We start from the raw sequence: 16,895 nt of genomic DNA, 5'->3' as shown, positions 1-16,895 counted from the left end.
GGTGGTATGCTTTTATTCCTTCCTCTATCTTTTGTTCAAATACTACAGGTTTTCCCTTTGTGATTTCCATGAAGCTTATCTAAAACATCTTATAGTTATAACTGTCTTTTTAAAGCTGATAACGTTTATTTTTTAATAGAAATAATTTATAAACTGTAGAGAAAATCCTCAAATATCTTAAACTCCCCCTCTTCCTTATTAAAGGAGTCAAAGAGGTCTGTGTGGTGGCTGGTTGGTCATCCAAGCTGGAATTGGGAGGCCCCAGGCTCTCAGATAGACCAGGATAGCTGGAACTGTCTAATACCTCTTGAGTAGATATGTATGAGCCTAGATATTAGCTAATCGCTGGTCTTCATCTCCATCTTCATCTTAAAAGGATGTCTCATCTTTGCTCCAAATCATGTGAGTTTTGCCCTTGATTAAAAGATGTGTCACTAGAATCTATACAGTAGTTGCCCCATTTCTTGCCAACCTTAAAAGCTCTTCCTTAAAGAAGGCAGATTCTTACTCAAGATGGCAAACTGAGGATATATGTTTGTCTCTTTTCATTGCTTCATTAAACTAGTAGCCAACAAATAATTTAAAAAATCAAATAAATAAAAGTAAAGGGACTTCCCTGGTGGTGCAGTGGTTAAGAATCCACCTGCCAATGCAGGGGACACGGGTTCAAGCCCTGGTCCGGGAAGATCCCACATGCTGTGGAGCAACTAAGCCCGTGCACCACAACTACTGAGTCTGCACTCTAGAGCCCGTGAGTCACAACTACTGAGCCCACGTGCCACAACTAGTGAAGCCCACATGTCTAGAGCCCGTGCTCCGCAACAAGAGAAGCCGCTGCAATGAGAAACCCGTGCACCACAAGGAAGAGTAGCCCCCGCTCGCTGCAACTAGAGAAAGCCCGTGCCCAGCAATGAAGACCCAATGCAGCCATAAATAAATAAATAAGTAAATAAATTTTAAAAAATAGATAAGCAACAAGCATATGTAAAAAAAAAAAAAGTAAAGATAATGGAATGGACGTATCAATAGATGAGATATTTCAATTACTATTGCAAGTTGGGAAAGATAAGAGAGGAGGAATTTGCAACCCAAGGTGGGAAAATGCAGTGAAAGAGGGAGTTTTCTGCCATGGCAAACCCCCAAAAGTTGTGACCTTGTTAGCAGGTAGAGAAGGGGGTGCTGAAGCACAGTGTTTACTTAAAAGTCTGCCTATAAAAGCCTGTGCCCACTGGCTTCCCATTCCCTCTCTTATGTCTCCATTTGAGAGCAGGTAGCTGTAATTTACGTCCTGAATAAAAACTGAGAGGTTTTTTCCCTAAAGAATTTGAGCATGCAAGGAAAACTGGGGGCTACTAACATGTGTGTCAATGCTTTTCAGTTATGTTTTTCTTCTTTTTCTTTTTTTAAAATTTTTATTGGAGTATAGTTGCTTTACAATATTGTGTTAGTTTCTACTGTACAGCAAAGTGAATCAGCTATATGTATACATATATCCCCTCGTTTTTGGATTTCATTCTCATTTAGGTCACCACAGAGCATTGAGTAGATCCTTGTGCTATACCGTTAGGTTCTCATGAGTTATCTATTTTATACATAGTATCAGTAGTGTATATATGTCTATCCCATCTTCCAATTCATCCCCCTGCCCCGCTTTCCCCCCTTGGTGTCCATACATTTGTTCTCTACCTCTGTGTCTTTATTTCTGCCTTGCAAACCGGTTCATCTGTACCATTTTTCTAGATGCCACATATATGCATTAATATATGATATTTGTCTTTCTCTGACTTAACTTCACATTGCATGACAGTCTCTAGGTCCATCCACATCTCTGCAAATGACCCAATTTTGTTCCTTTTTATGGCTGAGCAATCAGTTATGTTTTTCATCCTTCCTTCTAAAATCTCGTTAATGGATAAACTCTGCTATATATACGCAGAGCTTTTACTCAGTCCTCCTATTCAAGAGAAAACTAGTGGTAAAATTATTTCGAAGTTATACTTTTATAGCCAGACAAAATATGAATCATTGTCAACAAAAACGAAGACTTTTCAGACATTCAGTGGCTCAGACATTTTTCTTATGCACTATTTCTGGAGAAGTTACTTGAGGATGTCCTAGAAGGAAATGGATATGAGAAGCATGTAGGCAGCATATGTGGGATATAAGGGAGACTGGAACTCTAGATCAACGAAGAGAGTATTTAGAAACTCTGTGGGGAAAAAAAAAATGTACATCCTAAAGCCAAGGTCCAAATTTGAAGCAAACAAACAGACAAAAATGCTGATGATTTTTGAGGAATGAATAGCCTGTAAGAAGGGAGAAGCCATTAGATCTAAACTTCAGGATCATTTGGACGTGAGAGAAGGAATTGCAATCCCAGGACATGGCTTGGCCTTGTAGTGATCAATATTACATAGGCATAACAACATAAGCGTTCCTTATTTGTTTTCAATTTTTAAAATCAACATGTAGACAAAACACAGATTTAAACATGAATACATGTCTGAGTATTTTGTGTCTGCTGATCTATTAACCAATGGGGTATGTGATTCCTCACAATAAAAGTTTCAGGTCAAAAATTAAACATTATTAAGTTACAGTTGTCCTTTTAAGAAATGTACTCGTTACACAAATAATACTTGTTCGTTATAAAATTGGAAAATACGTGTAGAGGAAAAGAAATATTCACTATAATCTAGTCTTGTAGGCTCAGTTGTTTCCACTGCTGTTTGTTGATCACTATTATACGGAGAGCTTGTTAAGAATCCCCACTTCTTGTCTCTAATCCAGAACTACTGAGTCGAAGTTCCCAAGTGTGAAGCCTGAGAATCTGTGTTTTAGAAATTCTGGTGCAGGAAGTTCATTGATTTTGTAGATTCTACCACTTTCTCTGTTTGCAAGTAATTTTATTTATTTTTATAAAAATTTGGGCTAATATTGTATATTACAACAGAACCCCAATCCCAGTTAAGCAAAAAGAGTTTACTGGCTCCTGAAAGTTCTAAGGTTGGTTCTGACTTGGAGAACCACTCAATCCAGGGCATCTGCTACCTTTGCCATCTTTAATTTTTTTGGAAGTTAAGGCCCTTCTCTCCCTTAACGACTCTAGGAAGAAAAAGTCCAGGTGTCAAGGGAATGAGGAACTTAAAATTGGTCTGATTCACTTGTTTGGCCTACGCAGTTTGGAGTCAGCACCGCTTGAAACACGTGGAGTTGTTTTCCTATGAGAAAGGGAAATTCTGTTAGTGGAAGAAAGAGGAGATGGACATGGGCTAATCAGACAAAAACCGCATTTATGCAGCACACTGCACACTACACTACACAGGTTCTGCTTCCTGCTGCTTCCACCTAATATATACTCATCACTTTTTCATGTCATCAAGTATTCTTTGAAAATCGGATATCTGATTACCACTTAATATTCTACTTAATACTAACACTGTATTAGTTATCTTTTGCTGCAATACAAATTACCTCAGAATTTAGCAGCTTAAAACAACAAATTTATTATCTCACGCAGTGTCTGAATCTCAGGAACCCTTGAGTGGCTTAGCTGGGTAGTTCTGGCCCAGGGTCTGTCATGAGGTTGCAGTCAAGCTGTCAGCTGGAGCTGCAGCTCTCGAAAACTTGACTGGGATTGGCGACTCCTCTTCCAAGCTCACTCACATGGCCATCGGTTGTAGAGTGATCTAAAAGAGGAGAGAGAAAAGAGGGGAGGGGAGAGAGACAGAGAGACAGAGACAGGGATACAGATAATGCACCCTCACCTGAACTCTCCCTCCTTCTCTGTCTCACTCTCCCAGATCACTGGTTCCTGCTTTCTGGCATCACCTCTCAGATAAACTCCTTGCACCAAGTGCTTAACTCAAGGTCTGATTTCAAGAGAATACTAAATAAATCAGCAGAGTTTTATAATTATATAGCAATCATCCTGTTGAATTAACTGTGAAGTCCCAGAAAAGACCAAGGATTCTTTGCTATTCTATGAAATATGTGGGACATTGTATACATTCTTTGTCTTATTATGCTTTTGGATTAAGAACCATCATTTCCTCATTTCCTTTACTTAACACATTACAACAGGCTACGTAATAGATGCTAATAGAAAACATTACTTCCCAGATAGGAGTTTTCTGAGCTATGTGTTTCAAAATTCACAAGGATTTTCCTCCAAGAAAAAGAAAGTAGCTTAGATCCGCCATATGTAGCATCTTCTCTCTTGAGAAATCAAGGCCTCTAGCTCCTTTGGCAGGCAAGGTCATTAGGGAGTGAGATACCGCCATTTAAACAAGAAGGGTTTACCCTGGCTGCGGTCCTCATTGGCCCAGACCTAGAACATGCCAAAGCTACCACTCAGGACAATTTCCAGCTTGCTGATGTGTCAACAAAGTACAAAGAACAATCTGACGTCTCCTGGGCTGACCATGTATCAACCCTTACAAGTTTACGTAGAATCTAATTGCTTGAGGAGTGACTTTAGAACAAATCTCAATTACCCTGGGCATATGGGAGAAGGGGAGGGAAGACATCTGTTCCATCAATGCCCTTCGTCCTCTTTGTACATGTCTTTAGAAATTATGGCTATACCTTACTTTATGCAATAGAAATCTACATGAAAAAATTCTGAGTTCGTCAACATGTTATCACTGTTTAAAGTCACTCTGCTTATCTCTAAACGCAAATGGTACACATTAATTATGCACAGATTTTTGTATGTAAAAACTTTTTTAACATCACTGTAAAAATGGAGGAGAAGGAAGAGGATGTCCATTTACTCGTGCAGAGACGGGATAGTTTCAGATTTAGATTTTATCCTCATTAAAATTCTCAACATTCAGAAAGGATGCTAGCCAGTCACCCAGAACAGCTGTCAGTTAAAATATTTGTGTCAGAACTAAACTGAAAATACAGTTCCCAAGGGACTTGGTAGAACTGTAATTATAAATTTACTGTGACTCAATGTATATTGAAAGGTTAAGGTGAAATGCATATACAAACGCTAATTTTTAAGCGCTGAATATTTTGGTGAAGTGAAAAATCTATCATGTAAGGAACCCCTCTAATTTCTGCTTGGATTTTTAAAATATTGGATTACATGGTGAGTCACTGTTAGTATCTCTATTACTGAAATGAATTCACATAATTTTAGCTAAAAGCAAAAAAACCTTGGGAGTCTAGTAAGTTAGCATTAGAGTAGGCAAGGGAAGATACAGTTTTTAAAATATATATATATATTTATTTATTTGACTGTGCCGGGTCTTAGTTGCTGCACGAGGGATCTTCGTTGCCACATGTGGGATCTTTGTTGTGGTGTGCCGGATCTTTTAGTTGCAGCATGCGGGATCTAGATCCTTGACTAGGGGTCGAACCTGGGTCCCCTGCATTGGGAGTGTGGAGTCGTACCGCTGGACCACCAGGGAAGTCCCAAAGATATGTTTTTTTTTTTTTGCATGGCTGATCAAAATTTATTTGTGTGTGTGTGTGTGTGTGTGTGTGTGTGTTTTCGGTACGCGGGCCTCTCACTGTTGTGGCCTCTCCCGTTGCGGAGCACAGGCTCCGGATGCGCAGGCTCAGCGACCATGGCTCACGGGCCCAGCTGCTGCGCGGCATGTGGGATCTTCCCGGACCGGGGCACGAACCCGTGTCCCCTGCATCGGCAGGCGGACTCTCAACCACTGCGCCACCAGGGAAGCCCCTGTTTTTCTTTTTTAATCTTTATTGGAGTATAATTGCTTTATAATGTTGTGTCAGTTCCTGCTGTATAACAGAGTGAATCAGCTATACATATACACATATCCCCATATCCCCTCCCTCTTGCGTCTCCCTCCCACCCTCCCTATCCCACCCCTCTAGGTGGTCACAAAGCACTGAGCTTATCTCCCTGTGCTATGCGGCTGCTTCCCACTAGCTATAGGTTTTACATTTGGTAGTATATATATGTCCACGCCACTCTCTCACTTTGTCCCAGCTTCCCCTTTCCCCCTCCCCGTATCCTCAAGTCCATTCTCTATGTCTGCATCTTTATTCCTGCCCTGCCCCTAGAGTCTGTCATACAGAGTAAAGTAAGTCTGAAAGAGAAAAGCAAATACTGTATGCTAACACATATATATGGAATCCAAAGATACATTTTTTTTTGAACTACAGTCTTAAAGAAATTTCTCAGACTTTCTTTACTACTTTCAAGGAGTATCTGAAGACCCCAGATGAAGGCTAACTGGTTTAGATCACTTTTCTATTTCTTGGAAGTCTCTCTGGGTCATTTGGTGCCAATCAAGGCTAGGGCCCTGGTAATTCAAAATTATCACCCTTTCAATGCCTATCTTGTAACCTAAGATCATAAAATAGTCTCAGAGAGAGGGCCCTGACCATTGGGAGATGAGTTCATAGTTGAGTCCATGCTGGAGGTAACTCTTTACCAGCAGATCCTGCAGAGAAAATGTTTGATTAGCATTTTTAGACTGAAGTTCCCGTTTGTGAGGTCAGAGTTGGCCTGTCTGCTGCTCCTGCCTATGCTGGGGCCTGATCATAAGCCGGCAGTAGGTCATAAGGAAGCTTTTCTTCAAGCCTGAGACAGATAAGTTTTAGTCTTTCCGCTTTTACACTCTCCCTTCCCCCATCTTCCCATGCTCCCACCTGCACCTCCAGCCCCACCATGTACACACCACACGCATATTCGGGCCTCTCTCCAGTAGAGGGAAGTAAGACATCAGAAGAGCCCTGAATGCAGTCCTCAGCTTCTTTCTCTCTCAACACACACGCACTCACACTGTTTGTCCTTAGGAGCAGGAATGGACCAAGGACATGGTTTGCTAAGCCCATGTCTACAAAGCGCTTTCTCATTTTTGACATCTAATGATTCCAGATGTGGGTTATACCTTGAGAAGAGCTAAATATTAGAACAAACGTGCTCCCTTCCTTTTCTGATCTTTTCTTTCTCATTGAAAGGGCTAAATGTTGAATTCACAATTTTTATTTTTTTTAAAATAGATCTTTATTGGAGTATAATTGCGTCACAATACTCTGTTAGTTTCTGTTGCACAACAAAGCGATTCAGCCATATGCATACACAAGTCCTCATATCCCCTCCCTCTTGAGCCTCCCTCCCATCCTCCCTATCCTACCCCTCTAGGTCATCACAAAGCACAAACTCTGCAGGCCAGAAGGGAGTGGCAGGATATACTTAAAGTGATGAAAGAGAAAAACCTACAACCAAGGTTACTCTACCCAGCAAGGATCTCACTCAGATTCGATGGAGAAGTCAAAAGCTTTTCAGACAAGCAGAAGCGAAGAGAATTCAGCACCACCAAACCAGCTCTACAACAAACACTAAAGAAACTTCTCTAAGTGGGAAACACAATTTTTAGAGTGAAGCCAGGTTATCTTTCTCTAGATCAAACACTCAGATTTTTAAGTAGTTGGCCTTGGTCCTTAAAATTTGAGTTTTTTTCCCTTCCAATCCTCCCTTTAAAAAATATCCATAAGAAAGATTATTTTTGCATTTTGGGTAGTTAAATTTAGGACAATAATAATTCAAAAAACGTGTGACTGTATCTTGGTCAATAGGGCAGCAGCTGGAATTCCAGCATAAAACTCGTCAGTGGGGCAGACGCCATCTTGTTTCAGCAGCTTTTGTTTTGTTTTGTTAGCTCTATGGCTGTTGACAAAGAATCAGTTGCTGTAATTTGATACTGAATAATTTTCAGGGTTAATTTTCTTCCTTTTGTCTCTCATTTTTTTTTTTTTAAAGTTTGAAGTCATTGTAGGAGGATTATTAGATACGTCATCCCAGTGAGGACGCCGCCGTCCCAGGGATTCTGCTTCCATCCCAAGGACAGCTCTGCTGCACTGTGCCTGTCACTTTCAGTGCTCTTCCTACTGACCCTGAGTCCCCTATGTTCCAAGGTTAAATGCTTGAGAAAGAACGTGATAAAACAGCCTAGAGAAACTTAAAGTTTTGAGCTCTCTGTTCTCTGGCCTTGGACCCAGTTCCCCTGTAGGATCTTGAGTTTAGCGGGCCTGAGAATTGCCAAAGACGTGAAGCTAACCGGCCTTTGCTTTCTCCTTCTCAGAAGAGTCTTCTTTCCCCAGGTTCCTGACCCTCTAGCTTTCTCCAGGAATCTGAAGTTCAGTGACTGATCACAGCTTAATTAATGATAGTAGTAAGCAGCGCTGAGTAGCTCTGGTGTTGGGCGCACGCACTCACTATGTTAGATACTGTCTCATTTAATCCTCAAGGAAACCAGTGCAGATTATTATGTTAATTTGTGGATGATGAGGCTGAGGTTCTGTGAGGTTCAGTGGCTTGTCTAAGATCATTCAGCCATTAGAGCCTGGATTTGACTCCAGACTTTGAAGTGTGTTCCCTGCAGGACACCGTGAGAATGATCACATTTCTCGGGGGCTGCAGGACAAGTACCCGCATGCAGCATAATTAAGAGGCGACTGAGATACCGCCTTCGATCCAGGCTGTACCATCACTTAGGTGTGTGACTGGGCAAGTCTCCTAACTCTTAGAACACCAGCGTCCTCCTCTACAGGTGAGGGGTTCAGCCACATCTCAGGCCCCTGCTGTGCCAAGGCTCTGGTGTCCCCCAAGTCTAGACACAGGAAGGAAGGAAGCATTGCATCAGTAAGCTCCTGGGCCAGGCGAGGATTAAGTAGTGGAGGGAAGGCTGACCAGGTTTTCCTGCATTCTTGAAGGCTTAGATGCAGGCTGGACTCGGATAACCTGCTCGTGTAGATGAAAGATGTGTGCCTGACGCAGGCTGGGGACAAGTCTGAGCGAATCTCCAGAGATCGTTGTCCTTTGGGCTCTAGTTGGTGGAGTGAGAGCTGGAGGCCCTGTTCTGAGCCCTCAGGGCACTCCCTCCCTATGTCCTTCTCCTCCCCTTTAGTGCACCTGGCCTTGACCTGAGGTCCCCAGAGGCCTCTGTACCCCTCATGTGGGAGTCGACAATGCCAGGGGCAGGGTGTAGGTGGGGAAGGAAGGAACTGATTGGGATCTGGGCTCCACACAAATGGATTCCCCTACTTGCCATTGGGAACCAGAGCCTTCTGCTACCTGGAACCTCATGTTCCTGTGCTAATGAAGTCCTCTTCCCACTCTTCCCAGCGCTCCTGGCAGTGCAAGGGACTTACCTGTACCTAAGCTTTCTTTTTTTTAAATTAATTTATTTTTATTTTTGGCTGCGCTGGGTCTTTGTTGCTGGGCGTGGGCTTTCTCTAGTTGCAACGAGCGGGGGCTACTCTTTGTTGCAGTGCATGGGCTTCTCATTGCGGTGGCTTCTCTTGTTGCGGAGCATGGGCTCTAGGTGCATGGGCTTCAGTAGTTGTGGCCCGCGGGCTCAGTAGCTGTGGCTCATGGGATCTAGAGCGCAGGCTCAGTAGTTGTGGCGCACAGGCTTAGTTGCTCCGCGGCATGTGGGATCTTCCCGGCCCAGGGCTCAAACCCGTGTCCCCTGCATTGGCGGGCAGATTCTTAACCACTGCACCACCAGGGAAGTCCTGTACCTAAGCTTTCTGCATCCATCCATATAACTCACCAAGAAGAACTTTTTCCCAAAGCCTGTGTCCCATGCCTACAGGTTGCGCTCTGAACACCCAAGTAACAATAAAACTGTTACCAAACTAGGTTCATTTGCCCGATGTGCAACAAGCCAGACATTGAGATGCTGAGGTTTGCAGCAGAGAAAGGGTTTATTCATGAGACAGCCAAGTGGGAAAACGGGAAAACAAATCTCAAATCGGCCTCCCTGAAGGCGAGGAGCTTGGGATATTCATGGGATAAAGCTGAGGCGTGGGGAGTGTGAGGGAAGGTGATTGGAAATAAGAAAAGGTGAGGTAATCATTGTCATGTGCAGGTGCAACTAAGCTACAGGCTTTTCTCATGGGCTACATGTTCAGAAAACGGTGGTGTTAGCACCTTCTGAGGGTGAGTTTTGGGCCCTCTGATGTCAAAAGGTCGTGGAACGGAGGCTCGTGAATGCCCAGTTGGAGGGTTGGTGGTCTTAACCAGTCCTAACTGGCTCGAGCTCAAATTGGACACGGTTGATTCCAAGTTGCTGAAGAGCAACTTGGGCAAACAAACATCTTATTGTTTAGGCTATGTGACACTTGGAGTGTTTTGCAAGTTTTTTGTAGCGACAACTAAAGCGAGCTTGGTCAGTGAAGGCAGGTTACAGGTTTAATGGATTCTAACTGATAATTACCGTCATTTCAAAGCTACCATTTGTTGAAGGTCTAAGTCCCAGGCATTTTAATAGCAGCCTTAGGTACGTTATCTAACTTGATTTATTCCTCACCACCCTGTGAGTCAACTAGCATTACCCCATTTGCTTATGGGAAAACTGTTGCTCAGTTACCCAGCTAGTAAAAGGCAAACCGGTTTTCCTGATTGAAAGAAAAACATTGCCTTCCCAAGGCTATTTATCATGACCTTGCTTTCTTAGCTAAAAGTTAAAACCCACATTCTGATCAGATACAGTGTACACCGGGACCCTCTCATAGAATATCTGAGGTCATTATTGTCCCAAATGAACTGGGAGATGTGTTCATACTCATAATTCACACTGACCTCTTGTCCCATCTCCCACACGCCCCAGTTCGGTGGGTGGGTATCAACCAGTCATTAGGAAGGAAACAACATGATGAAATAAGTCATCCCAGTCAGGCTGCTGTGTTGGTTGTGTTTTGTTTTCCTCTGTGGGGTGAACAGGGGAGGGCCTCAAATCGTGGAGTAGCTCGAGAATTGTTTTGGTTTTCCTGTTACTGTTTTTAGGTGGAATGTCAGCATATGTGATTGCTAGTTTGACAGACACTCTTTCTTTTCCTCTTTCTTCCTGAGCAAGGACCCAAAGGCCCGATATTCCAGCAGATTCAAAGCCTACCTCTGTCTGCACTCTTCTTGGTACAGCACCATGTGGTTGCCTGTTCACTTCTTTCTCCTCTTTAATAATAGACTTAAAGGAAGGTGATTAACCCGAAAGAAACCTCGAGTTGGTGGGGTTTCTGGCTGAGAGGGTTTTCTGATTCCTCTGAAATCACACACCAGGTGGGCATCCACCTGCTCTAGGAGTGAGTAAAGTGAGTCCTGGGCTTAAGGAGAGCTGGTGAGCTTCCCAGTGGGGGAGGAGATGATAGACCCAGGGATGCTGGGACCTCTCCACCCCCACTCAGTTATCTTTTGGTTTATACCTGAGGCAGGTGGCCCAGGCCCTGAGGTGTCTTAAAGTAATAGCTTGATGGTCTGCTCACCAAGACTGCCATCCCTGGACTGACTCCTGGTCTCTTACCGCTGCAGGCTGAGACCTGTGCCCCTCCACTTCCCGTGTTCAGCTCTGACCCCTGGGCTCTTGCTTCTGCTCTGCGGCTTGAGGAAGAGGAAGCATGGGAAAAGGAAGGGTGTTGCCCTGGAGGAAACAGAAGCTCTGCAGAGTCTAGGGGCTTAGGTGACTGGCTCAGCCGTTCTCACTGAGGTAGGGAGTGGACATTCTGAGGGTAGATTCTGGATCTTAAATATTTAGGAATCTGAGGGTAGAAGAAAGGGTACGGGAGAAAAGAAGAAATCCATCAGACCAAAAGGATCTGGTAAAAGAGGTCCCAGCACTGCAATTAGGGGACCAGTGTCCCAGACCTAGTGAAGGGGGTGAGGAGGGCGACCATGAGGGTGCCCTCACATCAGATGAAAGACTTTTTATTTTATACCAAGTTACTAACTTTAGATTTGTTAATCTTCCACTGCACAAAATATTCGAATTTTCTGTCATCTTTGCTGTTTGTTCATTTCTGGGCACCTTTTAACATGGATGGGAGAAAGGGTGTGAACACATCACAGCCCCCATGCACAGGCATATTTATTCTTAATAAACCACCGAGACCAAACTCATGGTGGGCACAGGCGACTTTGCCTTTGGTCAAGTCTCTGAAGCTGAGTTTCCTCCTAGGAAAGTGTGGAAGAAAATACCCGCCTCATCTTTCACGTACAGCTGTTGTGAGGATTCAGTGGGTTAACAGATTGTTCATTTATGTTTTTTTCAACAGATATTTATCAAAAGCCTACTCTGTGTCCACCCTCCTCCAGAGTTTGGGGGTTCTCAGTGAACAAGATAGACGAGGACTCTGATGTCAAACCACTTACATTCCATAATGCATCTGTGGTTTTCAATATTTTTTAAAAAAAATTTAAAAGTTAGATGCAATTATAACCATACCTGCAAGTCCACTATGTAAAATAAATAAAAAGGAATTAAGAGCAGGGACTTCTTCCAGCCCCAGTTTCCAGTGAACTTTGGGAGCACTGTTTGAGAACTACTTCTAGAAATTTCTTCACATGCACTTAGCGTGTGAGAACACAGTGACTCCCGATTTGGTGAATACTGTGTGGGTAGGTCCACCCAGACCCCCTATGCTGGCTAAGACGAGAGCAGAGGGAGCCTTTACCCTGGGCCTGCAGGGCAAAGGCAGGGAGTAATCATCAGTGAGAGCTAGTGAGAGCCGCCGCCAAAGGAAAGGCTGCCCGTGGCCACTGTGGCTTCGGCAGAGGGATGTACCTGCTGCCAGACTGAAGCCTGGTCGGAAGGGGCTCTATCGCTGCATCCTCCCTCCGTCCAGTCTCCTGCCAATGCGCTCCACGGGTGGAATCCATCCAGAAGCTGGAGGCAAGGAACCCCTCCTGATGCAGGCACAGAGCAGGGTGGGGCGAACGGAGAACACCTGTGACAGTGCCCTGTGGTGTGCCCTGCGTGTGCAAGGTGCTGCAGATACGAAACAGGCGAGCCGCAGCCCCGTTCTAGAATGCAAGTCAGTAACTCCAGGGGAGCGTGATGAAGACTTGTGCCGGCTTAGAATCACGGTCTAGATGAAGATCAAATGACAGCTCAAAAAGAGTCTAGAAGTGGGGATCCTTACACATAATATGGCTTCTACGCAACAGTAGCCTCTGAACCAAAAACCTGATATTGATATGCGATACCGTTCTTGTCTTTTTTTTTTTTTTCCTGACAGGGTCCTCTCGGGGAGATGCAGACAGTGATCCTTAGATACTCAGCAACCTGGCCTCCTGGTCATTAAAAACTGTTGTACTAATAGCATTAAAAGGTGTCCTCGATAACGTAGTAGTAAGGAGGAGGGGCATCCCCCCACTGCACCCCACCCACGTGCCACAGCAGCTCATGACGTCCTGTCGGCTCAGAGCAGCTGCAGCTGTGCAACACGTGATAAACCACGAAGCAAGGTAGTACGTGACATCTGCTACTTAAATTGTGGAACCTAAGCCGCAGCTCAGTGGGTTTGGCACACATGGGGTGGCCGTGTGTGTGTGTGTGTGGTGTGGTGTGGTATGAGATTTTGAACAACTGAAAACGAAGATAAACTATGTGGTTGTATGGATTCCCTCCTGCATTAGATGATTCCCTTCTCATCTCAGTGCGTCTCCATCATGATGGGAGTAGATGTGGAGGTGGGTGAGGTAGGGCTCCTGTCACCCCACCCAAGCACTGGTTGCCCCTGTCCTGCAGTGACTGTCAGAAGGCAGATGCCAAGAAGCCCAGGGGATCTGCCAGTTCCCTGACCCCCTGTGGGAGCACCTGCCCGGCAAGAGTGGACAAGAAGTTTCATCCTAAATATTGTTGCTCATTCTCAAATTGAAACTCCACTGGTTTCAATTGCTATATTTAAAAAGGATAACCAACAAGGACCTACTGTACAGCACAAGGAACTCTGCTCAATGTTATGTGGTAGCCTGGATGGGAGGGGAGTCTGGGGGAGAATGGATACATGGATATGCATGGCTGAGTCACTTTGCTGTGCACCTGAAACTGTCACAACATTGTTAATCGGATATACTCCAATAGAAGATAAAAAGTTAAAAAAAAAAAACTCCACTGGGATTGTTAGGAAAAATTGAAATAAATTCTCAAATAGAGGGATGAAAAGAATTGTTTTTCTTCAGAAAAGATTTGTTGATTTTTTTAAATGCCAGCAAACTTGTGGCCAAAGCATCCAAAAAAGACTCCGAGAGTCCATGATTCCGATGTGATTTTTGTAAGAATTTGAAACTAAGTCATTTCGTTGCGATAGGAAGGTGGTTAACTGACCTTCTCTAAGAGTCAGCTCTTTAAGGAAAAGGGAGCTCACACCTATTTTGGCAACGTCCCTCCGTGCCTGAGACCCTGGGAAGGTGGGGAGGTTTCAGTGAACTTCGTTGGCTCCCTTTGCAAAGCAAAACCGGACAGGGATGGCGTTTGCAAGTTCCTTTCTGAACAGCAAGTAAGACAAAAAGATCAGAAAGTTCAGTTTGGTACATAGACTGTTCTATTCTGACTTTGTTCTCAGAAGCTGCTGTGTTTCTGTTCACCTGACTGTGCTTTTTAAACGTGCACAAGAGAAAAGTGATCCAGCTGGGAGTGGGGAGGGGAAAGGAGCCCCAGGAGGTGGCAACAGTGTACACGCGGTTCAGCAGCTGAGCCAGCACGGCCAGGAGCATGAAGGGTGACAGCGTGGGTTCTCGGGGCAGATGAAGCCTCTGCTCAGCTTCCGTCCCGGCTGCTCCGTGTGACGAGAGCTGTGGTTCCTCCTTGTCACCAGGGACGTGACAGGAACGAGGTGCTCTGTGTTTCCGAGGAAAGAGTGCAGTGAACCCATCTGCAGTTTGTCTTCTGCGGTTCCTTATCAAGCAGTCAGAGACGGCGTGCTGAGAGTATGAGGCTTCCTGATTGTCTTTCTGTGACTGTGTAAATGGTACAAGTTTTCTGAAAACTGGAGGTTTAAAGGGCCGGTGTTATTAATGGAAAAACTGGCTGGAAGAATGCTTTTGGGGTTAAATGCCAAAACACAGCTTCCTTCTCTTTTCCCCTTTGAATGGAGTTGACCCATTTAGGTACTGAGAGTTGAAAAATGAGCCATTTGAAACTGCAGCTGGGCCTGCCAGAGAGGGAGGATGGCTGGGAGCCCCTGGCTCTGGGTGCAGCAGCTGGGGGAGGGGGAGGGGGAGAAGCAGGGCCCAGATTTTCTTCACATGTAGTCCCACCGTTAGCACAGAGGAGGGAATCCCCTCCCCGCCTTCCTGTTTCTCTCCACACACATCCACACCATGATGCTGCTTCATGATCCACGATGCCTGGGTGCTGCTTCGCCATTAGTGTGTGCCTTGGGCAAGTTAGGGAACTTCCTGTGAAAGGGAAGTCATAATAGTCTTCAGGCATTCTGAGGATTCCTTGAGACAATGCACTGAAAGCTCTTAGAACTGTGTAGAAAACAGTAGTTTCTCAGCCAATGCCGATAGAAATCAGGGCTCCTGCTGCTGCTAAGCCCTTTTGATTTCCCCGAGGCCCTTTGATCACTGGCTTGAGGGTGAGGCGATCCTGGGTACAAACAGCTAACTGGGAAGTGGAGAAGAAGAATTTGTCAACAGAATCCTCTCCTTTCTGGAAGCTGGTGAGAAGGTCAGTGACAACAGCTGATTAGGAGACCATAGTAAGCATTGAGGATGTAGTGATAAGGGACCCTTGTTTCAATGTATGCTGTTGATCGTGCCACACAGAGGTGGTACTTAGGCCCACAGATCTGTAGAGGATGATAGGTAAGAAAGAAGTTACCTAGATGCAGAGAGAAGTACATATAATGAACAGCACTAGACAGTGAGGGAATAGCTATAGAAGGTTAGGATTAGCACCAAAAATCGTGACTTGAGAAGACTTCATTTTGGCTTGACCTGAGGCTGTAGAAATGACTTTACTTCCCCCAGGAGAACTGGGAACTGAACAGAGTGAAACTGGGAAGAGTTGCAGGACTTTGTAGGGAGAGTTTTGAGATGGAAAGGGTTAAGGCCAGAGATCAGGCAGAGAAAATCATTGCTGTCACTTTCACCATCAATAGCAAATATTTGCTGACTCTCTAGACAATTTTTGTCTCATAAGCAACACACTCATGGACTTTGAAACCAAATTGTTTACATGGAACAACCCTACTTGTATAATGTGTTTAATTTTTCAGATCATAGTGAAAGCTTTTATACTCTAAGTGACTGATTGAGGGGATATGCATGATGAAACTGCACCGAAGAGAAAGGCATAGGAGAAATAGGGTAAAGGTTACAATGTTAGTGAGGTCCTGGCCCCCCAACATGAAATTCTCCTTTAGCCCCTATGGCAAAGATAGTGCAATGTGTTCACCAAACTGTATACATTCAATTCCTGAGCAAACAAGAAAATCACATTTCCCACCAGATGCTCTTGCATCTAGCTGGGACCACAAGACTAGTTCTGGACAATAGAATATTAGTAGAAGTGATACAGCCACTCACGTTTCCTAGATCTTCTACTCTTCTTTTTCCTTTCCAGGAGGCAGAGCCACAGATGGAAGGAGCCTGGATCCCTGAGTTAAAGCTTAGAAGAAATCCACCTGGGAGAGCCACCCAATGAACATCAGAATGTGAGTGGACTAGAAATAAAACAGCTGTGGCTTGATGAAGTTTTAGGGTTGGTTGTTGTAGAAGCTAGTGTTAATGATCCTCAGACAGCAAAAATAGCCAATATTGGAATCCTATTATTAGAGTAACCATGGTGTTTTGGAGCAATAATAATTTCTTTTGCCTTAAGATTTTGGGAGGTTCCTGTTAAAGTGCGAATATAGAAGTATACTATATTAAGTGATTGAAATTCATGATATTTGCTGCAGTCAGAGACACATGAAAAGGCACAGATTTGTTCATTTATTTATTCAGTATTGAACAGGTGCCTACTACGTCCTAGGCAATGGCTAGATGCTAGAGGTACTAACAGTTTTTCTGATTGGTCGTTTGTGAAGGGCTTGTTGATTGGGATAGAGATTTTTTAGATCTAAGTGAGAAACATCCACTCTCTGGGATGTCTCCTTCCTAGTTTTTGTTCCTCAATCAC

The 16,895-nt window shown here is 44.2% G+C and overlaps 1 long non-coding RNA gene across 1 annotated transcript in view; it reads left to right on the top strand.

Annotated features, from left to right (window-relative positions):
• The window catches only part of LOC132596989 (uncharacterized), a 60,871-nt gene that overhangs the window by 17,455 nt on the left and 26,521 nt on the right, over positions 1-16,895 (top strand). Inside the window, exon 2 of the long non-coding RNA XR_009563274.2 lies at positions 16,338-16,428. This is a non-coding gene — a long non-coding RNA (uncharacterized lncRNA). The remainder of the gene's footprint in view (positions 1-16,337; positions 16,429-16,895) is intronic.

Source organism: Globicephala melas, chromosome 3 (genome assembly GCF_963455315.2).
Source record: "Globicephala melas chromosome 3, mGloMel1.2, whole genome shotgun sequence".
NCBI lineage: Eukaryota > Metazoa > Chordata > Mammalia > Artiodactyla > Delphinidae > Globicephala > Globicephala melas.
Note: the sequence above shows the minus strand (reverse complement) of the source record. Positions and strands in the feature narration are given on the sequence as shown.